The sequence below is a fragment of the Boleophthalmus pectinirostris genome, unplaced genomic scaffold (assembly GCF_026225935.1).
Source record: "Boleophthalmus pectinirostris isolate CB_2022bp ecotype Guang Dong unplaced genomic scaffold, ASM2622593v1 HiC_scaffold_20, whole genome shotgun sequence".
NCBI lineage: Eukaryota > Metazoa > Chordata > Actinopteri > Gobiiformes > Gobiidae > Boleophthalmus > Boleophthalmus pectinirostris.
Window position 1 is genome coordinate 17,450,870 of NW_026571153.1, and position 24,434 is coordinate 17,475,303.

General features: G+C 38.1%; 1 protein-coding gene across 1 annotated transcript in view; it reads right to left on the reverse strand.

Annotated features, from left to right (window-relative positions):
• Positions 1 to 24,434, reverse strand: part of LOC110159307 (pyruvate carboxylase, mitochondrial) — a 606,539-nt gene that overhangs the window by 392,900 nt on the left and 189,205 nt on the right.

Sequence of the window (24,434 nt, forward strand, 5' to 3'; positions counted from 1 at the left end):
GCAAAATGGCGAGTGTTAAAGTAAGAAAAGTTCTTAGAGTGTTTTCAAATGGACGACCAATAATTTTTTTGTTCTGTGTGAGGACCGTGCAGTTTGTCTGATATATAAAGAAAGTGTGGAGGTTTTCAAAGAATATAATCTGCGTCATCAGGGTCATACAGTTCTGTAATATAGGCCGACCCGACCCTGGCCCCTCATCTATGTCAGGAGCGATAATGTGGCCCCGTTTTAGAATGATCTTGAGCTGTACCAGAACAAGTATAAGAGCACATAGACTAGTATACACACATGGACCACTATGGAACATACCTGGACCACTGAGGGATTACATTAAGACCATGTGGTAAGATAAAATAAAGTACTACGATTTCAATGTTAAAAATTCTACGATCCAAATAAGCATGGAGTCTATTCCTTGGTATCAAAATAGAGTTTGAAACACCATCAAGGACACAAACATGCACTATTCAGAGCTGGGACCGGTCATACTGGCAATATCAGGGAATTATTTCATTTATATGTAACAAAACCTTCTCATATTCTTATATTTTTGGATTTCCCCCAGTCTTCATGTGCCCAAGAGTTATTCCAAGTTTGTTTATGCCTTTAATTTATCATAGCTTATATTTACTATTCTTCTAGGCATTGTTCTATGTTTATTGCCAAACCAAAATTAACAAAACTATATTACACTCCAGATAATATTCTCAAAAAGTAAAAGAAATAACATTCATTTGTTGGTGCTTTGCTGCAGCTTCACTTTCCCTGGCACAGACTTTAAAACACTGATATTGACACTGAAACTAACAGAAACATTAACAAGACAGAATGTATTGGCTGAAAATAAATCAATGTGTAACTATTTCTACAACCAACCCAACAACTCTACAAACATGGAGCCACTTTAAACAGCCAATCTGACGTTCTGAGACAGTTTGATGATTTTTCCAATATGGCTGTAGCTCGCGATGATCAAAAATATAATCAAAAGAGTAATGTGATGAGGAGGTTGGGGCTGATTCAGTCTAACACTTGGATGATTCCCTTGATACAGAATGAGGCACCATCACAGGCGTACACTGTGTCCAGTGGCCCTCTCCCCCCACGGCCACAGACCGAGCAGAGACATTAACAGAGACAGGGCCAGGGACATGTGGTCAGTCAGACGTGCACCTGCCACATTTGGCCTCCGGGGCGGCGCCGACACTGCTCAGCCAGGCAGCCAGGCAGAAGTAATACCAATGTGATACAATTAGAAAGAGAAGAGAGAGGTGACAAGAGGGGGAGGGAGGAGAGAGAAAGAGATGACGTGAGAAAGAGAGAGAGAGAGAGAGATGACCAGAAAAAGAGCGAAAGCGAGAGAGAGAAAGTGACAAAGCAACAGGAGCAAATGAAGAGGAAGTAGAAAAAAAAAACAGACAGCATGAGGGACACAGATGAAGACATGAGGGACACATGAGAGAACGACAGATGAAACAGATGGAAGACGCAAAATCAAATATGGAAAGGAATGAACATCCAATCTGAGAGCTGTGTGGATTTAAATAACGCTGGGGCCACAACGCACACACGCACACACACACACACTAACATCTTGGTCACATATGCAAATACACTGCCAGACAATCTGACATGGCGGTGTGCCAATCATACACCTCCTGTGCTTACACCACAACACTCTCCCCCACTCTCTCCCCCTTTCTCTCTCACCGTGTTTGCACCCCCCCTGCTCTTTCTTTTTTTTCTCATCTGAGTTCCTTTGCTTCTTCTCATTAGAAATCATGAAATGTTGACATGTTTTGGATAATTTGTAGTCTTTTTGTAATTGTTTCATTCACTACTTTGTTCCAATATTGCTGGTTCAATTGAATGTTGAAAAAAAGAAAAAGAAATGGGCCACATTTAATGTCCAAATAGGTGACTTGACTTGACTAGATCCTTTTATTACTGGTTCAATGACTGTTTTTCACTGTATAAAACTTGATTCATACTAATTGTACAGAGAGACGATCGCTCAGTCAACAATAAAATTAATGTGCATCAAGAATCAAATCCACCTTTATTTTATGATTTACGAATAATGTCTATTGACTTGGGTTGCGAAGGTTTGTGACTTAAATTTGAGCAACACTGATCTATGCTGATCCAATAACAATTTCATATAAAACACTTGCATATAACACACTCAAACTTGTATTAAAACAGGAAGGGCATCTGACATCAACTTTTAAATCTACAAAACATCAAATACGGGACCACATTGTTTTATAAAAGTTTCCCTCTTTCTCTCACCCTGCTTGTAACCTCCCCTCCTTTTTGCTCTTCTCGTCCAAGTCCTTCCGCTTCTCTCATTCTGCATGCTCCCATCTTTCTCTTTATATCAGTTGTCACTAGGGATGGGCATTCGATTAAATTGTATTAATCGATCGTCGGGAGAATTAACGATTGATTTTTGATTAATCATTAACGTTTTTATATAATAAGTATCATCATTATTATTACTATTACTAATCTGCATAAATAAACTCAACTTTACAACATATAAACCATGACCATTCTAGAGCCACATCAGCCCGTTTGAGATTAGAATGTGTTTATTGCAGCTTTGCGTAAGTCAGAAACAAAACTTAAAACCACATGGCTAATTTGCATGAACTAAGCAGAGAGAGAAAAAATAAAATAAAATGCTCTTGTGCGCTGATGTGGTTCAGCTTCTGTCAAACTAAAGGACACGACTCAGTGGAATATGAGTGTTCTGTGTGACTGAGGAATGTTGATGCTGAAGGTGAGTCTGTCCTGTGTGTATAATGTGATGTTTTCAAAGATCGTACGTGTGCAGGTTTAGTGCAGCTCTTTATGTTGCAGTAACCGAGATACTGCTTAAACATACAACATGACGAAACCAGGATAGAGATATGCTCCATATCTTCATATCTATGCACAAAAACCTACATTCGGTTTGTCGATTAGAAATGAATGTAATTGACGAAATTCTTAATGATCAATTATTGTCGACTAATCATGCCCATCCCTAGTTGTCAGTTTTCTCTTCTCCATCCCCTCTCTCCCTTTCTCTCCTTTAAGTTAGATATTTTAGTTATTTCATCTCCTCATGAAGAAATCTGACTCAGAGCAGGGGTCAGTAGTGTTAACATACAGACATGACATAAAAAAACGACAAAGACATAAGAAAAACAGGTAAAGCCAGATAACAAAGAATCACTCAGGCCTCACATCTGCAGTCATTTTTTACATAAATGGACCATGTATCTGTACCCAGACTGCAGGAGCTCATCGTGTGTTGAGCACATGAGAGGATGTGTGATGATCTTCAGAGCCTGCTTCACAACAGACTGTTCAAAGATGGACTGTGGGCCCGGTCAGAGTGGACAGTCTCATGATGTTTCACCAGACTAAAGATCTGCCATTCATGTTTGACAGTCTCAGTCCTTTCCCCTCTCTCTCCCTCCTACTCTGATCCTCCCTCTTTTATTTCATCTCTCCACCTCCTTCTTCCCTCCTCTCTCTGATCCACACTGCCCCCCCTTTTTTCTCCCTCTCCCTTCAAGCAAGCTCCCTCCCCTCTCTCGTCTTCCATCTTCTCTCTCCCTCTACAACTCTCATTCTTCCTCTTTTATTTAATCTTCAACTCCTCCCCTACTCTATGTGGTCCTCCCTCCGCTCTCTCCTCTTATTCTTCTTATACTCCCTTTAAAAGTGTCTCTAACGTCTCTACCCTGCCACCTCCACCCCCACCCCCTCTCACCTCTCTCTCTTTCCCCTCCTCCTTCACTCCTCCCTCCCTCCCTCCTGTGGGTGCAGTGTACAGAATGTGGTGCTGTTCTGTGATAAGTAGGTCAGTGCACCTCCGCTGCTCCTCCACACTGAACACCGTGCGATCGCTCCGTGCTCGTCACCGCCACCTCCTCCTTTCTCGCACTCTTTAGGATCTTGTTTAACGGGCCCATATCACGCCATTTTCTGATTTATGTTATTATGTTGTTTCCTCATCAAAAGCAGAGTTGGAGTTTTGTTTCATTGGCACAAATCCCGCATGTTTAGACTGCGCTCTAGTCTCAAACTGAAAACACTCAAGTCATTTCAAGTGGCAATAAAAGAAAAACGCCACTGTGTTTTTAAACCCCATACACTTTCACAAGAATAATTTGGATCATTTTGGAGATGTAGCCAGACTAATAATGCAGGGTTACTCAAATATGTATGAATGAAACAAAACACAACTCCAGATATGTTTTGATGTAGTAAAAACATTCTAAAATGGCTTAAAGCTCACAACACTTTATTTTGCATAATATAGGACCTTTAAAATCCAGATTCACTGGGACGGCTGGGCATATACAAGAAAAGGTCAACGCTGCATCAGTATAAATTAGATTGATCTAAAGTTAATATAGTGGAAAATATAATACTGTGTTTATTTAAACTATTTACATGTAAAATATGAATGGTGTGAGAATGAGAGATTTTTGCTGCAGAGTCATATCCACATCTGGTAGTACAAGCTTAGTACTAATGAATTTGAATTGAATGAATACAATGTAAAGAACCTTCGTATAAGCATGAAACACCACCATGTCCAAACTACTATAATTATCTTCACGCTCTTCAATCAAACATGTAAGCTTATATGGAAAAATCTGTTCACTAATCATATTTAGATAAATGAAAGGACTTAACAAAATGTACCTCATCACTATTAAAAGCAAATTCCCTACAACACAAACAGTGAGTCCTAAACAACTACACCAATTTTGCCAATCACAAGCCAGGGCATCTGAAGTATTTTCTATGTCACTGTTTCCTGACTGGGTCGCAAGAGATTTTTTCGGGTCGCCTGATATGCACCTGATCTGCGTGTTGCGCTCTCTTCCTGCACCCCAAACTGGAACGCACTGCAAAAACACAAACAGGCCCACCCATCTCACTAGAAATGCAGAAATGTGAAGACACGTTTTGTATCATTTCTAATCTTTTTGTAATCATTTTATTGACTATTTTGTTCCAATGTTGAATGTTGAAAAGAAAAACAAATGGGCCACATTTAATGTCCAAATAGGCGACATATGGATCCTTTTATTGCTGGTTCAATCACTGTTTTTCATTGTTTAAAACTTGAGCCATACTAATTATACAGAGAAACACGATCACTCAGTCAACATATATACATAATATAATATTCTTATTAATGTTCAATAATGGTCAAATCCACATTTATTTTGTGATTTATGAATAATGTTTATTGACTTTGGTCGCAAAGGTTTGTGACTTTTAAAATATGGATCCCCAGAAAAAAAAAGTTTGGGAAACACTGATCCATGCCGACCCAATAACAATTTCACACACAACACTTGTATATAACATACTTAAACTTGTATTAAAACAGGAAGGGCATCTGACATTAACTTTTCAATCTACAAAAAACTACATACCAAAATATGGGACCACGTTGTGTTATAAAAGTTTATAGGGAGTAAGAGTGCAGTGAGTCCACCATTGCTCGTTAGTTTGTGTGCAGATATACATAGATTAAACATGTGATTAATTAACAGTAACTCAGGTTATACAGATAAGAGCTCCGGTGCTGATCTAGGCATTTTCTTTAGCAAGTATACTGAACTCCTGAACACACTTTTCTTCTCCTTTTTTAGGTTTGTAGGACTGCTGAGTGGCCAACTTCAAGTACTATAAAGATCGAATACAGCAGATTGAAAACACAGCTATTTTGTAATAAGCATTTGAGTGATTACAGGTACAAGGACCAGAGGGGTGGATATCACGAATGAGTCACAACATTGAGAAGTAATGAACAGTAGTATTCTCAGAGTATATTTTAAGTCCCAACCTCACCTCAATATATGATACATTTGCAGTGTCAAACTCCACAGTACATTCTACTCAGGGGGCTATAGCTGACAGACTATTTTTACTCTATCTATTTTGAGCTCTGGGCTTTTCAAACTATGTGTCAACATCAAGGCTGCAAATATATGACTAAAATAAATGGACATCTGAATAAGAAAACATCTGGTAGAGGCATGGAAGTGGAGTGGAGTTGAAAATACACAGTAATATGGAGCAAAACACACCATCCTGGAGTAATTACAAGAGTTATAGTAAGGTGAATTTGAATGTTGGACAAGGGTTTTTAGTATGGCCAGTGGAGGTCTGCGCGCGTCAGAATTTTCAGTCTCGCTCTCGCCTGCAAAGAATTGTAATTTTCATTCCCGTTCATGTTCATTCATGTTCATATTAACCTGCACTACATGATCCTGGTATTTATTTATTTATTTTTTCCAATGGAGCTTCAAATTTGCTCCAATAACTACTCCAGTCAAATGAAGCTCATGAGGCTGGCCTCACTGGACTGGAGCCAAATTGTATGGATGAAGTCAGACTCCCTTAGTCCACTTAGTCTATTGTATTAATCATGCAAGTATAAGTATTTCACATTTTGCTCATTTTAAACCGCAGTCCTGATCCAATACCAATGCTGTATCAGCTATTTTTTTTTTTAAGTTAGAGTGTTAGTTCTCTCCAATATTTCAATAAAGATTTAACAACCTTTCTATATGTTTTTATATGATTTGAAGAAAGGTAAACATCTCTGAGCTGAATTAAAATAACAGCAAATAGCAGGTTTCTGAGGCACTGAAAAAGATCACAACATAAGATGAAACAGAGAAATGGTATAAGAGCCATATATCAATAAAACAGACGTACAGTTAATATTTGAAAGATGTAAAATAGTGAAAAGTAGAGTTGGAACCAAAAAGTTAAATCGTATGAATAAAGCAGCTGAACCATTCAGATATGGAGAGGTCTTAACTAGCAAAGGCAGCATATACGTTTAGCTGACTTTTGGGAAATATTACTTTAATGCGTTCTTAGCCTTTAGCATCCAGTTCATTAGCTGGCGGTTCTCATAGGGATACCCATCAGGGGGGAGACGCTGAGTTCAGAGGAGAGTATCCGAAAGCCAAAACACTGCATCTATTTTTTAAGCAAAGCCACTTTTTTAAATCCTCACATTCGCATTCTCAAGTCGCGGTAATGTCTGTGTAAATATTTCAAAAGGCAATTAGATTTGACGATGCCTAAAATGACTTGCAGAAAGCAGGTTTGGACGCATGCAAAATGGCAGACGAATGGCTTTCATATCAGTCAGTATAGTCCTCACCTGGAGTTTAAAGTTTCTTTTTTTTTTTTTTTTCATCTAAGACCTTCTTCCTTAGGTACGTCTTTATTCCATAATAATCCTCTTTTCACTCTGCCCTTTCGTAACTTCTTCCAGTTCAGCTCAAACTTAACCTTTCTTTAGCTGCTGTAAGTCACACAACTCTTTGACCCTGGGATGATCTTTTAGGGTGATTATGAACAGATCAGCCATTACATCATGACTACAGACAAGTGGAGAACAGATGATCTTTGCTCTGTCATTAGAGGGCACATATTACACTAGGGCTGGATAACATTAAGAGATTGCCGATACGATATGTACTTCATAGGCCACGATACAATGCATCTCGATACAGTCAGCTTTTGTTTCGATACAATATATTTCAAATCGATTTGATACAGTTGAATAAAAATAATGGCTAAATCATGGCTGTGATATAAAAAGTCTTTGTTAAACCACTTGTGCAAAGTGAATATGAACCAGTGAAAATGTCAAATGTGATGTATAAATGAGTTCCCTTCCTCTAAACAAGTAACAAAACTGTAGCGCTATAACAAAATAATTTAGTAAAACGACAACCAAAAAAATTCTCTTGATGATATATCGATACAGCAACCCCACGATGTTGATACTGTATCATCACATTGAACAATATATCGTTATTTCAATATTTGTGCACACCCCTATATTATACTATAGTCTTATCTATGTTATAATGTAGTTCAATCATCTAAAACATACCTGGATTTATGTTTCGTTTCAATTGTAAATCTTTAGCACTAGAGGTGTGCAAAAATATTGATATATCATATAATTTAATGTGATGATACAGTGTATATCCACAAGAGTATTTTTTGGTATATTTTACTGAATTATTCTGTTACAGCACAACAGTTTTGTTGCTTGTTTAGTAGAAGGAAACTCGTTTATGCAACACTTTTGACATTTTCACTGTTTCGATGACTAAAATGTTTGTCTTTCATATGAACTTTGCACAAGTGGTTTAACAAAGACTTTTAGTATCACAGCCATGATTTAACCTTTATTTTGATTGAACCGTATCGAACTGAGTTGAAATATATCGTATCAAATCAAAAGCTCACTGTATCGAGATATGTATCCTATTGTGGCCTATGTATCGTATCAGCAACTTCTTTATGATACCCAGCCCTATTCAGCACACAGACCTTGCATATTTAGGGTGAGCTATTCTTTCAAACAAAAAACACAGTTTCATCCTGGAATTTCTGATCTCTACTAAACAAAAGGTAAAAGGTAGCTGTTAGTAATTTACACTGAAGGTAAAATTGAAGTTTCTGTATTTCCATATGTATAGATTTGAAAAAAAAAAATAATAAAATGCAACCATCTCTGAGGCTGAGGGTTCCAAGGTGCTGAAAAAATGATGACAGAAGCTGAACTAGAAATGGGAAATGGTATTGGAGCTAGAGGAGCAATAGAGTTAAATCAATGATATAGAGGCACAGTTAGACCTCATTTAGACCTAGTTTAGTCCTGGGTTAGACCTGATTTAGTCTAGGCTTGTTTAGTTCTATAAAATATAAGAATAAGTCAAACAAATAACAACAGAAGTAAATGTACTCATTGTAGTGTCGTGCCTGATGTAGTTCTCCCACTATAAATACCAAACACCAAAGGAAAACAGAATTCACATATAATTGCCCTACTTTGCTAACATTTTCATATCGTCAGTTTTCTCTCAAAATACAACAAAGTCAATTAGCGCGGGTCGTTTTGATCAGCACAGTTAATGAACAGCAGCGTGTGGAGTTTGTATAGGCTCCGTCCTTGTACACACTCCATTTTCCTACAAGGACAAACAGACTTTCATCACCACTCTGGGCCTTGATCTCCCAAACGCATTTCTGTATCATGCATCAAGCACCAGCCTCCCTCTTCCCTCAGCTCCACTCTTTCTTCTGTTTAAGACAAATTAGGAGCAACACAGTCTAAGTCAATGCCTGCACTTACAAATGATGGAGTGTAGAGCCGCTGTGTACGTTGTCATTTCATTTTAATTTTGGTGCTTGCATGTTTTGGTTCAGTTCACAGTAAGGCTGTCAGTTAATTGTAGTTATTGTGATGCTGGATATAGCTTAAGAGTAGAAGTAGTTTGTATTAGCAGTATTAGTAGCTGTAGTAGTAGTAGTAGCGCGTAGTAGTAGTAGCAGCACGTAGCAGTAATAGTCATTACTAGTAACAGTGAGGAGTAGTAAGTAGTGAGAACAAGTAGTAGCAGTAGTTACGGGCAGCAGTAGTAGTAAATAGCAGCAAGTAGTAGTGAGGAGTATTAGTAAGTAGTAGGAGGACTAAGTAGTAGTACTAGTAGTAGTGAGTAGTAGCAGTAGTAGTAGTCACCATAGTAACAGTGGAGAGTAATAAGTAGTAGCAGCAGTAGTAGCAGTAGTAATAGTAGCAGTAGCAGTAGTAAGTAGCAGCAAGTAGTAGTGAGGAGTATTAGTAAGTAGTAGGAGGACTAGTAAGTAGTAGTACTAGTGCGTACTAGTGAGTAGTAGTCAATAGTAGTAACAGTGAAGGGTAATAATTAGTGAGAAGTGGTAGCAGTTCTGAGGGGCAGTAGTAGTAGTCATAGCAGCAGTAGCAGCAGTAGCAGCAGTAGTAGCAGTAGTAGTAGCAGTACTAGAAGCAGTAGTAGTAGTAGAGTAGTAGTAGTAGTAAGTAGCAGCAAGTAGTAGTGAGGAGTAAGTAGCAAGTAGTGAGGACTAGTAAGTAGTAGTAGCAGTAGTAATAGTATTAGTAGTAGCAGCAAGTAGTAGTAAGAGTCAGTAGTAGTAACAGTGACTTGTGGTGGTTGTAAGGAGTGAGAAGTAGCAGTAGTAGCAGCGCTGAGGGGTAGTAGTAGTAAATAGTAAGTAGTAGTAGTAGCTGTAACAACATGTACTATTTGTTGATGTGTAAACAGATTTGTTGGGCTGTGCTGTGGTGCCATTGAACATTTTAACTTTTGTTTCTGGGCCTCACATGTAGCGCTCAGAACCAGGACAGTAGTTTTGATGCAGCTCTCCGTTTGAAGTAAGTCTCATCTGAGAAGTGCACATCGCCCACCGCCCTACTTGCAGCTCCAAAGTGTGTCTTCATTGGAGTCTCGCCGGACAACAAAATAATCTGTCCCAATTCCAAATCTCTCCTCTTTCTTTTCTCACTCACTCGCTTTCTCATTAGCGAAGGGAAGGAGCAGACTGGAGCACAAACTTCCACATGAAATACACCAAAAGTCAGGACCTCTTTGAAGTCGAAGGTGCTCAGTGAAGATACGAACTGTAGCTTAAGGCGGAGGGGAAAAAAAAGAAAAAAGAAAAGCTGTTGACCACTCTGAGATGTGATCTGGCCCTCAGTACTTCCACCAGTTTAGATCAGTGTTGTGGTTCATACAACTGTTTAGGCCAAAAAATGTGCAAAAATATCAAAATATTGTATTGTTTAATTTGATTTAAACTGCTGCATTGATATATTGCCTGATTCTTTTTTTCAGATTTCAGAACATGTAAAGGAGGCAAAAAAAAAAAAAAAAAAAAAATGCCTGACAAGATTATAACTAAAAGACAGAATGAACCTTTACCAAAGATTCATATTTTTTGGTATCTTTTACTAAATTATCTTGTGACAGCGCTTCAATATTGTTGCTTGTTTAGAAACGTATTTCTGTCACACATTTGACATCTTCACTGTTTTGATGATTACTCTGGGTGTGTTTCACATTAATTTCAGACAGGGAGCAGTTTAATAAAGACTTTATACATGCATCCCGAATTTCAGACTTTCGGTTACTGCGCAGTGCATACTGGGATGGGTCCATGTTTGATTTCGCAGTGGGATGCATCTATTGCTCAAGTTTTTTTAACCATATCACCATCAAAGCAAAATCCCATTTGTTAAGCAAAAGGTACACAAGACAAGCAGGCTGAGCTCGCACTTTCTTGTTCGACTGACTTTACAGCAACATCACATCTTGGTCGGTTTGCAGTGGAAGGTGTTTCTTGGAGAACAGCTGGTGCCTTTCGCTTTGGCATTGACTTTTTAAATTCATAACCAAGGTGGAGCAAGGGATCGGAAGTTTGCTTTGATGGTGCCTCACATACAAAATGTTCACTGCAAACTCGGGATGATTTAAGGGCAGCCAAAGGTTTCCTTTTTGGTCCCTCCAGTCTATCAATACCACCTTCGCCTTTCACTATTTTTCAACTCTGTTGGGAAGGGAAACAGTTTGAACGGAGGCTTGCCGTCACACAGATCTGATTCCCTTTTGCAGTTATGGAGTCTGCAAAGCCCATTGTCCACTGTTAGGACATCCAGCAACCACATGAGGATGATGTACGAATCCCATAACTAAAATATGACTATATCAAAACCAGAAACAAAAGCGATATGGTTCAAAAGACTTGAAAAGATCAGCTTTGACAATAGACACATTCCACTGGGAAATCCAACATGGCTGTTTGATGCTCACTTTTTCGGAGAATCATTCTCAGTATGCATTCACACTCTGGATTCCACCTGTTCAAACTGTTGCCTTCTGGCAGGCGCTTCAGGTCAATACCAGCTAGGACCAATAGACTCAGGGACAGCTTCTTCCCCAAAGCTGTCACCATACTGAATGGGAACTGTGGATTTGTTTTATTTATTAACTGTATATAACTGTATATAACTGCTAATATAAATGTAGATAGGACACTTTTTTGCTTTTAAAATACCTGACAAGATTTTCGTGTGAAATATTTCCATCATAATCCCAAGAATTCAAGTAAAAAACATATTTCTTCATGTTGTCTGCACTGAAATGAATCATGAGATATGTAGTTTCCCATGTTTCTAAGATGTTGGCCTCTATAAAATCATGCAAAGAATTGTCACAATTCAATATATTGTGACAGCCCACGATATTATTGTGAGACTTTTGACAATACGATATCACAATATTTCGGTTACTTTTACATCCCTATCAATTACAGAGAGCTGTGTTGCTCAAATACCTTGAAAAACATACATTTCTTACTGTGAGCAAGAATACCACTCCACAGGTCTGACCTGTAATGTGGCTCTGTGAAGACACATGAAATTAAAGCCATTACTTGGAACATTTTAGGTAAAATAATGATATCTCCATGGAAACAAAGATACGAACCCTTTAAAACCCTTTAAGATAATTGGCTAAAATGTAACTATTATTCTAACACAGTTACAAATAGGGATGTAAGAATAATAGAAATATTGTGATATTGCATCATCAAAAGTCTCGCAATAATATCGTGACTCATCACAATATATCAAATCTCAAGTGTCTCTGGTTTAAATGCATTGTTTTGGTGCAGCAACAGCTAAAAAACACTGAGAACTACATAGACAATCATCCTTTGCTCTGTTTCAGTCCTATCTACATGCTGAAATAATGTTATGAAGCATTGAAATCTTATTTGGAATGTGATGAGTGAAAAGTAGCATACTTCCATTTAGTTTTTTTTTTTTTTGCCTCCACAAAATATCGCAATAATTATTGTATCGTGAGATGGATATCATGAGAATATCGAGAGGGTTGGATATTGTTACATCTGCAGTTACAAGAGTTAAAAAGTACCTATTAAAAAACACAAAAAAATTATAGTCTACATTTTCCTTTCAACTGTAACAATATAGTTTCAGTTATGTTTTTCTACTTTCAGCGCAACTTTTAATGCCGTCTGCATATATTTCTATTGACCTGACGTACACATACTTCACACACGTCTACTGTTCTGATGTCTATTGAAAAGCCTGCGATGAATGGTTCCACACTCATTCTCATTACCTCTATTGCAGCATCTATAACTCATCCTCCTCTGTCCTCTCCGCATCCTTGCTTTGAAAACTGTTGGTTGTAGCTGCCAGCGCCTTTATTTTCCTTTAAATGCCTGTTTAAAAGCAGACTGGCCAAACGCGCTAAATCGTAACCATTTCACCCCAGAGAACTGCTTCATTAAAAGACAATAGCTGCAGAGGGGGGGATCTGGCCTCCACACAGCACGCCGCTAAACGCTGCAAGCTACAACCATTACAACATGCTATAGCGCTTATACAGAAGGGTATGCTGGGATGGCGAGCACCACAATGCATTCCACATGAAGTAAATTAAATACATGTCCGGAGCCTTGAGTGTAAGTTAATTAAATGGGCTTGTATACAAGAGCCCCTGCTAGCAAGGTGTAGCTTAAGGTATGGATCAAATTGAGCCATTTATATTATTAAAACTTAACACAGACATAGCCTGAAGAATTAACCGGCCAATCACGAACCAGCCCCTCATGTTACTATGGATACACTACACACTTTGACAAAATACATGCGTGTATTTCTCGACTTGAAGTGATATTGACATATTGACTGACAATGCTGCCACTAAATGACCACTTAACTACAGACTGACTGAAGCATTGACAATTTGAGTGACAAGACAACCAATTACCAGAATTTGTACTTTTTCTTGTGCCCACAGGGAACATCTCTGCATTTGACCCATCTTTAATCCAGTCAGGAGTCATTTCATTTACATTATGTTAATTACAGTACACATAGTTTAATTTAATTCCTTTATTTACACATATATTCTAATTTGGGTGCACACAGTGACCACACGGAGGACCTTTGGCAGAGACCATCCCGCCGAAAAAAGGGAGAGACCACTATTTAGTTAGTTTGTTTAAGTCACTCATAAAATCACTCATTATTTTATGTATTATACTAGGGATGTAACTGAAATATCGTGATATTGTATCGTCAGAGTTCTCACAATAATATCGTGGACCATCACAATATATCGAATTACAAGTCTCTTTGCTTAAATGAAGAGTTATGGTGCAGCAATAGCTAAAAAAAAAACAGAGGGAACTACATAGACCATGATCCTTTGCTCCATTTCACTGTAGACTACATGAAGAAATAACTAAATAACTTCTAAACACTTAAGTCTTAGTTCTTTGGATTAAGTCTTGTCAAGGAATTTTAAGAGGAAAAAGTCGCATATTAACAGTTTTGTTAGCCTCCATAAAATATCACAATAAATATCGTACCATGAGATGTATATCGTGAAAATATTGCACTGAGATTTGGATACTGTTACATTCCTAATTGTGAGCCTCCCCACCATATCGTGAGCTTTCCCACGATATCGCAATAAATACGTTACCATGAGGTTCATACCGTGACGATATCGTATCGTGAGACTTTGATATCATTACACCCCTATATTATACTTCTTTGCCTTCTTGTTACTTTAAGTTAGTAGTTTTAGTTAATTATTTCGTGTAATTCTCTCTTGTGCTCAGTTTTAGTTGGTTATGTATTTAAATACCGCTGTTTCTTGTCTGGTTGAGTTAGTTTTGTTCTGTTCAATTTGATTTAAGTTACCCCAGGTGGGCCCAGCTTTTTGTTAACCTAATTTGAGCCTTTGTTAAATAAATTTTTTTTGACTTTATCAAATTTAAACTTATTTTTATACCTTGTCTTTGCCTTTCTGTTTGGAGTACAGACAGCATTAAAAAAAGCTAACCAGTCAGATGTGTTGCTGTTGCCCTCTCTAAAGTAAATGTTATTTTTTTTGATTTAGCTGGTTAAAGTTACAATAATAATTAATCAACAGTTGTAGTTCCGGGTCTTTCTTGTGCTGATTTGTTTGTTTTAGTCAAAGAGCTGAATTGGTTCAGATAAATTGAAAGGCAAATTTTTTCTCCACCACAATGCTGTCAGGTGAAGTCGGGCAGAAGCTTTTGGCGCGACTGAGTGTTCATTTGCGTTTTTCGACATTTTCCAGAGTTCCCAAGGACCACATGAACGCAGCAGTAGTTAGAAAATTAGCCGACAACAAGCAGTTAGCACAAGATGTTACATTTGCAAATACATCACATTTCCATATACCATACCCTCACCATATTGACACACTGGACTTGTTACGTTGACACCATGGCCACAATTTGGACCTTTCCGTAAATATAACATAGGCTACAGGCTCCAGTGGAAACAAGGCCCCGGTGAGTCACTTCAGAATGACGGGCCTTCAATATGAGTCAGGGCGAAGTGAAGTGTGAAACCAACTGTCAATCAAACACAAATGCCATTAGGCCGCGTACAAGACCCTTATAGAGGCTGACAGATGGAACATGCTCCATATGATGAGACTCACTTTCAATAATTCTCAGCAATTACATAGGCTTGGCCCCCGTGATATCACAACATTGTAAATCACGAATAGTTTAAAGGTCCAATATTACGCAAAATGTGACTCCACCATGCTTTAGGCCATGTTAGAACGCCGTTATCTCATCGAAAACGTACCTGAAGTTGTGTTTTGTTTAATTAGAACGTGTTTGATTGATCCTTTATTATTCTGTGTCTGAGAAAAGAGCGTTAAATGTGGTGAGGAAACAACATTAAAACACAGATCGGATCTTTAAAAATGAACAGGCGGGCAGAACGTTGACATTTGGACCTGGTTACGGTAAATATCACTGTAATTACTGGGCCTATACACGTGAAACAAAACTGGTTAAAAGTTCTTAATTTTCATCAAAAGTTTCAAAATGTTGTGGCATAATTGATCACAAACGTCAAAGGTCGCCGATAAGTTGAAAGGAAAATGTTGGGAAATGTGTGATCCTAACCCAACGAAAAATAAGAGGTTTACATTTTATGAACTGAGCAAAGTAGAATCCAAGATAGACACCATAAACTACTGAAATAACGACTACATTTTATACTGCTACATATTGCAGTCTCCCCCGAAATGGTGTTAAACTGGAGCCAAATCTAAGAGAGTCTAGTGGTGGGTGCCCAGAGGGTCTTTACAATATTAGTATTCCTCTTATACGAGGGCCACTGAGTAAATGCACTCCCTCCCACCTCAGGGCTCAAACTGATTAAAACATATTAGAGCTATTATCTGGGGCAAAACAAACAAGTGTACTTTCCTTTTATAGAATGCAACCACTCTGTACAGCTGAATCAATACGACAGTTGAACTCTCAGGTTTAGAGTTTGACTTACAATGAAAAAGGTACACAACTGATAAACAAGGAGAATCAACATGGACAGGAAAGTTTATTGTTTGACTTTATTTTGCTCCGCCCACTTTTGCCATAAACGCCTTTGTGGTGGCATTTTCCGTTAAAGGTGCGTTGCCAAACTTTTCTGGTGGAGGGCCTGTCAAATGCTTTTCTCCATGGACATGTTATTGCTTGAATGTTTCACAGTATGGTATTAAACCTTTCTATCTTCATGGAGACCAACTAGACTGAGTTACAGGTCAGATGTGCGGAGAGGCGAACCAGCTCACAGTCAGAATGCCTGTTTTTGTAAGTATTTTTGAGCTATAAAACCATCTGTAATAATGAATGTAAAGTAGATCTGTGGAACATAGGCGGAGCGATGACATGTCCACTTGAAACAAGCGAGTGATGGACCCACAAGCAAAAAGTCGCACAATGCACCTTCAAGCGAGAATCCCATTAATTTCTTTCTTTACATGATGACAGTTTGAACAGAAGACGCAAAAGTGGTGTCGCATCTTCACTTTTTATTCCACGTTCAGATGAGCATTTTCAAGAGGAAATCTGCGGGCATATGGTGACGCAAAAGTGTGTGGAATTGGATTGGGTAAACACGCCAGGCACATGTATGAGACGTAAACACGTACGCGACGTGAGCAGATCTAAACAGAGTTGTGCGTCTTGGGCAGTGTAGACGGAAACACTACGGCAGAGCATATTCAACTTTTCCACTCAAGGGTGGTTTCAGATTTTTGCGTTTTTATGCCCCAAAAACGCACCACCGTCTAAACAAAAGTGACTTTCGATAAAATATTTTGTTGTTTTTACCTTCAAATATTCTCATGTAAACAGGCCCCATGGTGAATAGTAGGGCTGCTCAAATACAGGGGAAATTAAATCATAATTATTCTTGTCAAAAGTGAAAGAAATTAAAGCTGTATTTGACAAAAAATAATTTGAAGAAGCAACTACTTATTGTCATTTGTGATTCATGTTTTAAAGATTAGACCCAGATTTTGTGGAACTAATTGTTGTTTTGTTTTGTAATTGCCGTAATAACTGCAATAATTATTAAAATCTAATAAAAGCTCAGCCCTACTTTATACGTATACTCAAATTTTAGCTCTTGGGAATGTTCAAGGCTACTCCTAAAACTAAAACTGTCTAATAGTCTCTTTAATGGAGGAAATAATTTTACTTCGTGATAACCTGGCTGGAACTCAAACTTCTTGTTTTATGACTGTACTTTCAAAGTCCATGTAGTCCCCAGCCATTTATTTTATTTAATACTTAAAATTACACTGAGTCACAGGGTACTATAAAGATGAAGCAAAATCCTAAGCACCATCCTGTCCCGTGTAGAGTTAAAAGGTGTTGAAAATCAGATATTAATAGATACTAAAACTGGTATCGAAATCAGCAAGTATTGACACTAAAAAGTCAGATTCACAAGACAGAAATGAACCTTTCCTGAATAGCTTTAGAATGATCTTGAGCTCTATCAGAACAAGTATAAGACCACACCGCATTGTACTATTAAAGAAAGTACTATTATTTAATGTTGAAAATGACATTCTGTTGTCTAAAGAAGAGTGTGTATTTATTTTCATTGTGGTATTGGAATCTGTATTGAGTATTGAGTCTATAGTATTGAAATCGAGTTTGAAATTTTAGTATCATGACAACACCAGTCCCAGTCTTTCAAAGCTATGTGCAGAAATAGTGTTGAAAGTCAGGCCTGCGTCGGCCATGATACTTCTTCACCACCTCCTCCCTCTACACTTTTTTTTTTTCATCTCCATCTCCAGCCTTCTCTCCCCCTGTCAGTCACATCTCCATCATGGCTCCACTCCCTCTTTGTATTGCTTGGTTGGACCCACTTCCAACTTCCTGAACATCGATCTTGACATTTTTATTGCTTGTTTTAGTGGTTCTTCAGTTCCTAAGCCTGTGATGACTGTAATCGCAGCCAGAGCTTATAATCAGTCTTCTCAAAGTGAAGATGAGGGGCTTTGCTGGAGAAAGGAAAGTCTTGTTCCCTCCCTAATTCTCCCATGGCCCCTCCATCACGTTTGGATAGTCCTCTCCTCCGCCCCTTCTGTCTTCACTAGAGGTTTCTCAACACCAATTCTGCTCCTGTGTTTTTGTTATAGAGATAATTTACAAATTGTATCAAGTTGTGTGTTTAAAAATATAAAACACATTTTCAGATGATTTTCACTTGTCATACTACAGTGGATTGACCTTTTTGATTAAGATAAATTAATAAACTGCCAAAAAGTCAAAACAAATGGAACTAATAAATGTTTAATTTAAAGATTCATTTCTTTTGAGCAAATATTTTCTAATTATAGGCTTCACTTGTAAGAAACAAGGTACAAATCCTTCGAGCTTTCTTTGACAATTCTCAAAATTAGCTTAAAGGTGCAATTTCTGGTGGTGGGTCTGCCTCCTTCTTTTCTCCATAGAGATGTTATTGCTTTGTCTGGAATGTTTCACAGTGTGGTATTAAATCTTTCTCTTCAAAGACTAAACCACACCAAGTTACAGGTCAGATCTGTGGAGAGGCAACCCCGCTCACAGTCATAATTCCTGTTTTTTGAGATATTTTTGAGCTATAAAACCACCTGTAATTGAATAATTTTAAGGTAGAGCTGTTTAATATCGTACTGTGGAACATTTCGGGCAGGACAAGAGCATATCCATAGAAACAAGCAGATGATGCCACTTCAGCTTTAAAGTCCTAGCTTGCGAAAGACACATACAAAAACATAAAATATAAACACATTTAAAACAAATACAATAAAAATGGTCAAAATCAAACTAAACAGCAAAATTCTCCTTATTTCAGGGTTTGAGCCTTAGTTGACATGTCTAAAAAGGTGAGTAATAGTTAATCCTACAGTCAAACAGCTGGGTGCACTGGCGCTCATTGATCTGTTCTTGTTCTGGAGCTGGTCACTAGAGTTAGCGGTGCATAAATTTACAGCTTCAAAGCCCAAAATTCCACTCTTGACCTTTCACCACACAATCTGCTGTGGTCAAGAGAAATTAGTGGCAAAAAATAGCTTGTGAAATAAGGTCACTCTGGTCTAACCATTTCCAACAAGATCATTTTAATCAGTGGCTAAAGGCAATAGAACACCTGGAGTTGGAGATATTTTCCTTTGCCCCATGTATTTGATTACAGGCTTTTTTCCCCTCACATACACCCTTTATGGAATGTAATTTCATTTTTAGGTGAATGAACAGATGGGGATAAACACTGGTACAGTTGAGCTTAATCATCTCTTTTGTCAATGTTGTACCAGTAGCACTTGACATTTAAATCAGCAATTATGGATTTGGATTATAGAAAAATACCCTGTAGTTCTGCACATATCGCAAAAATATTGGTATCGCAATATTGGCTGATACAATAATAAAAATAGCAAGAAAATAAATAGCAACATCACAAAGTTATCAATTGTCTCAGATTTTTTTTTTTCTTATTTTGACCGTTTGACTAGTACTTAAAGGGCCCATATGAGGCTATTTCACTGATTATAATGCCGTTTCCTGATCAAAAACATACCCAGAGTTGTGTTTTTGTTTAACACACAAACCCTGTATCTTTCTAGCTAAGCTGGCAACACCTAGTGCCTCCACTCAATTTCATTTCTCTCCAGCGACTAGGTCAGGAATCGGAATACACTAGACAGTTTACAAGAACCCCGGGAGTTGTAGACCGTGCACCGGCCAATCAGTGAAGAGCTGCGAAGCCACGTCTGGGTCCATTTCGTGGTACAGCAAAACAGTAAACAAAGGGGTCAAGATGGATGTAGACGAAGCCATACATTCTGTGTTGGCAGCGATTCCCGAGATCGAGGATTTAAAGCCGGAACAAAGAAAGTGTTTGGTGAATTTGATCAAAGGGAAAGATGTTATTGCCATTCTTCCTATGGGATTTGGCGCATTACATATGTCACGACCGATCCTGATGCTGCGAGATCAGACAGTTTCCACGAAGTGAAATCGACTGATGAATCAGGCTAGTATATTTCAGCTGAACACTGTTCCACCTTATGATGTCATGTGGTAACACAAGTAGTGCTTCACTGTTTTTTTTGTTTAGTTTTTCTTAAAATACACCTTCACAAAAACCATTTGCATCATTTCAGCCCTGGAATTGCCAGTCTCTAAGGTATCTGTTAACTACCTCTACATGACATCACAATGTAGAACAGAGCATTTAAAGGTTTGGAGATATAGACAGACTAATAATGCAGGATCACTCATGCATGAATGAACCAAAACACCACTTCAGGCATGTTTTTGACAAGGTAACTACATGATAACATGGCTTACAGCTCACAAGAATCAATTCCAGTCAATACATTTAATTCCATATAAACATGTTCCAGCTCCAGCTAATTTCCCCCAAAACATCTCAAGACATTGGGGAGCAGTTAATTAACATTTGTCTGTTTGGCATTAACCCAGCCATAAACATGGAGACACATTACTTATTACGAGGTAGCATCTCTAACTCCAACATCACGTCTTGTCTTGGACACGCACCGTTGCACCACAAGCGCCAATATCTCTCCGTCTTCTTCTCCCTCGCTCTCTCCTTCTGTCAACCACCGGGGACTTGTCGCTAATTAACACCGTCAACGAAGCCTGGACGTCACTGGAACCGGCCCTAACCACAGCCGGAGTATGGATAAACAAATCAAATGTGTCAGAAATGCCAAGATGCTCTTCCGTACATCAGGGCTGTATATAGTATTCAGTTTTGTTTCAGTATAGATACAGAGATAAAACGCTACTCAAGTAAAAGTATCACATGAAAAAATGTATTTACGTAAGGGTATGAAACTGTTCTTTAAAGGTGCGTTGTGTAATTGGAGATGTTATTGCTTTGTCCGGAAAGTTTCACAGTACGATATTAAACCTTTCTATCTGAACTAAACCAGGCCAAGTTACGGGTCAGATCTGTGGACAGCTCACAGTCAGAATGTATTTTTGAGCTATAAATCCACCTGTGATTGAATAAATGTGAGGTAGAGCTGTTTAATGTCATACTGTGAAACATTCTAGGCAGAGCAATGTCCAAACCCCCCAAAAAAAACAAAAAGTCCATCTTAAATCAAGTACAGATACCAAAAATTATACAATACTTTGCTACTTGTACTTTGTTACTTTGCTGTACATATTCACGTGTACACTGACGAGTTAGGACAGTAAAATTGCAGAATAGTGGAAGTTTGGTTTTCATGTTTGGAGTGATTAATGATAGTAGGTACAGATGGCTACAGCACAGAAGAGGAGTGAGTCTGGCTCTGTCTCAACTGACCCTCTCCTCTCCACATTTCCCATGCTAGATTTATGAGCAGGCAGAAAGAACTGGCTATGCAGGATGTGACTGGCGTTAATTAAAGTTTATCATGACATTTATGGATCACGACAGCATCCAAAAGACAGGCGGAGTCAGCGGGCAATTAGTGTACATGATAAGGTTTGTGTAGCAACAAATGTACTTTAAGATAGTTTGCCAGGTTCCGTGGGAATCTACTCTGCTGCTTTCAAGTAAGACACTAAACATTTCATTACTGGTAACTAATGTCATGATACTAATATTTCAAACTTGATTTTGATACTAGGGAATAGACTTGATACTCAATACAGACACCAATACCACAGTGATAATAAAAAGCACTCTTTATTTAGACAATACAATATAATTTTTGTGGTCCAGGTAGGCTCTATAGTGGTCCATGGGCACATACTAATCTATGTGCGCTTATACTTGTTCTAGTTTTAGTACCAATTAGTATCAGATTTTCACGTACTGGTATTACACTTACTGTCTTACCAATGTCAGAATAATTGACAATATATAACTATGACCAATTTGGCATTTCTTTGATACATTTTTTTAAATAGAGAAGTCAAAATCACTTCATGTGTTTCATCGTCCCGCCATAGGTGACAATTTGTGGACTATTCGCCACTAGAAAGATTACTTTAAAATTCAGCATCAAGCATCAGATCAGCATCATATTTCATACTTCTGAAACTCTCGGGTAATGATGTCGTTTGATTCTGTGCCATTTTTTGCTGGTTTATGAGTATCAAAACATTCCAGGAGAGAAAGAAAATTGTACTTCTGAGAGGAGTTTTCAGACAACATACATTTACTTGTACTCAGTAGAATTTTAAAGGTCCTATATTACAGTAAATTGACTTGTGAACTTTATCTTATAATGTTGTTACCTCCACAGAAACTTACCTGAAGTTGTGTTTTGTTTCATTCACACATCTTTGAGTAATCAATTATTAGTCAGTCTACATCTCCAAAGCTCAAAGTTCTTTTCCACCTTGCAATGTCATGTGGTAGTCTAAGTTAACAGCTCCTTTTACCTTTTGTTTAGTAAAGAGTTCCAATTCCAGGTCTGAAATCATCCAAATGGTTCATGTGAAGGTGTATGGAGTTTAAAAACACAGTGGAGCACTTCCTGTATTACCACATGACATCACAAGGTGGAAGAGAGTAGAACTTTAGCCTCCATAAGCATCTTTTGTGTGTTCAACAAGTGTCATTGAAACAAAACAACTCCACGTATTTTTGATGAGGAAAACAAAATTTTTTTTCTTAAGTACTTTCATCGCAACTTTTTACTTCTGCTTGATTAGTACAATTTATGTAAGTTTTTGGCTACTCTTACCTCTATCTCTCCTCCCCTATCTCCACATACCAGATTTCAGCATGTCCCTTTGCCAAAACTACATAGAAGAGTCTTTTCTACTTCCTCCTGAAAGGCAGTCTGATGGCTCCGCTGATGGTGATGGGACCCATGGGAGTAGTGACTCAACCAATCTTCGGCCGCCATTTATGTAAAAAATCAGACAGAGGTGCACCTGGCCGCCTTGACACTACTCTCAAAATGACTGCTTAAAATCTTACACATTCAAAACCAGTGGGTTGAAAGATGGAAAAAAAAAAAAAAAAAATCAGTAAGTTCATACTAAAAATCCTCCTGGACACTAGCTGGAGATAAGTCATTTCCCTTGTGTATGGAGCAGAACCCTTTCCTCCATTTTAAGCATACCAGGCACTCTGCGACTCAAGATTCTTGCTTTATTCTGAAAATCAAAGGTCATAGTATGATTTATTCAAGTATGAAAGTGCGGAGAAGGCCTGTAACCCCCACTGTGCTCTTTCAAAGTACTCTCGGAGAAAAGGGGAGAGGGGACTGTGTGCGTCTGAAACACTGACCTATACCTTGTTAGTGAGCCAGTGGCACCATGTTGGAAGATGGGAATACATTTCAAAGGGTCAAATGCTTTTTACAACACCACTGATTTTCACAGCTGGGACTGGATTTTAGGCTCTGGACAGGAACAGAGGAGCTGACCACATGCTGTTAAGGGGCGAGGAGTGACAAGGAATCCACTAGAAAGATGAAAGCAATGTTTAAGATCTATCCTGACAGCAAGTACCTACAGTTTTCTAATAAGGTAAGGCGTAGAATACTTTATTATAGTTTTTCCCAATTTGTGATATAGGGGGGCAATTCATGTACCATTTGAATTTATTTTTTCAAGTACATTTTAGAATCTTAATATTTCTGTAAGGTCATTTTTAGCAGAAATATCAATGTAAAGCAAGAAATTATAATTGACACTATACAAGTAAATTATTTATAATTCCTAAATACACACAAGGACACAAAGGGCGTGAGACAATGGTTTGGGGGTAACTCAAGACAAAAAGAGATTGGAAACCACTGCTTTATCGTCTCCATGAGGTATTTTGTCCTCAGCATTTGACCCAGCTTTCAAAACTCAAGTCAAGTAATGGGTTTTAAAAATGTAAAAATGACCATCGCCATAGCAATGAATTTAAAATAACTTATAATATATCTTTGAATGGTGAACATTTTTCAAAATGTCACACCTAACAAAAAGCTGAAACCTCAGAATAGCAGTAAGAGCTCTCACAGCGCAGCTACAGGGAGCCATTCCAAATCACAACCTGGTTTCAGCAGAACTAAGTAGGTTTAAGTTGATGCAGGAAAAACTGAACATGGATTTTTTTCAAGAAAGATTTGAAGAAAACAATGCATGCTTTCTCAAATGTTGATTAAAACTTTCCAGTTCCCTAAACAAACTCTGCGTCTACTAAAGCTGCCCGAGGT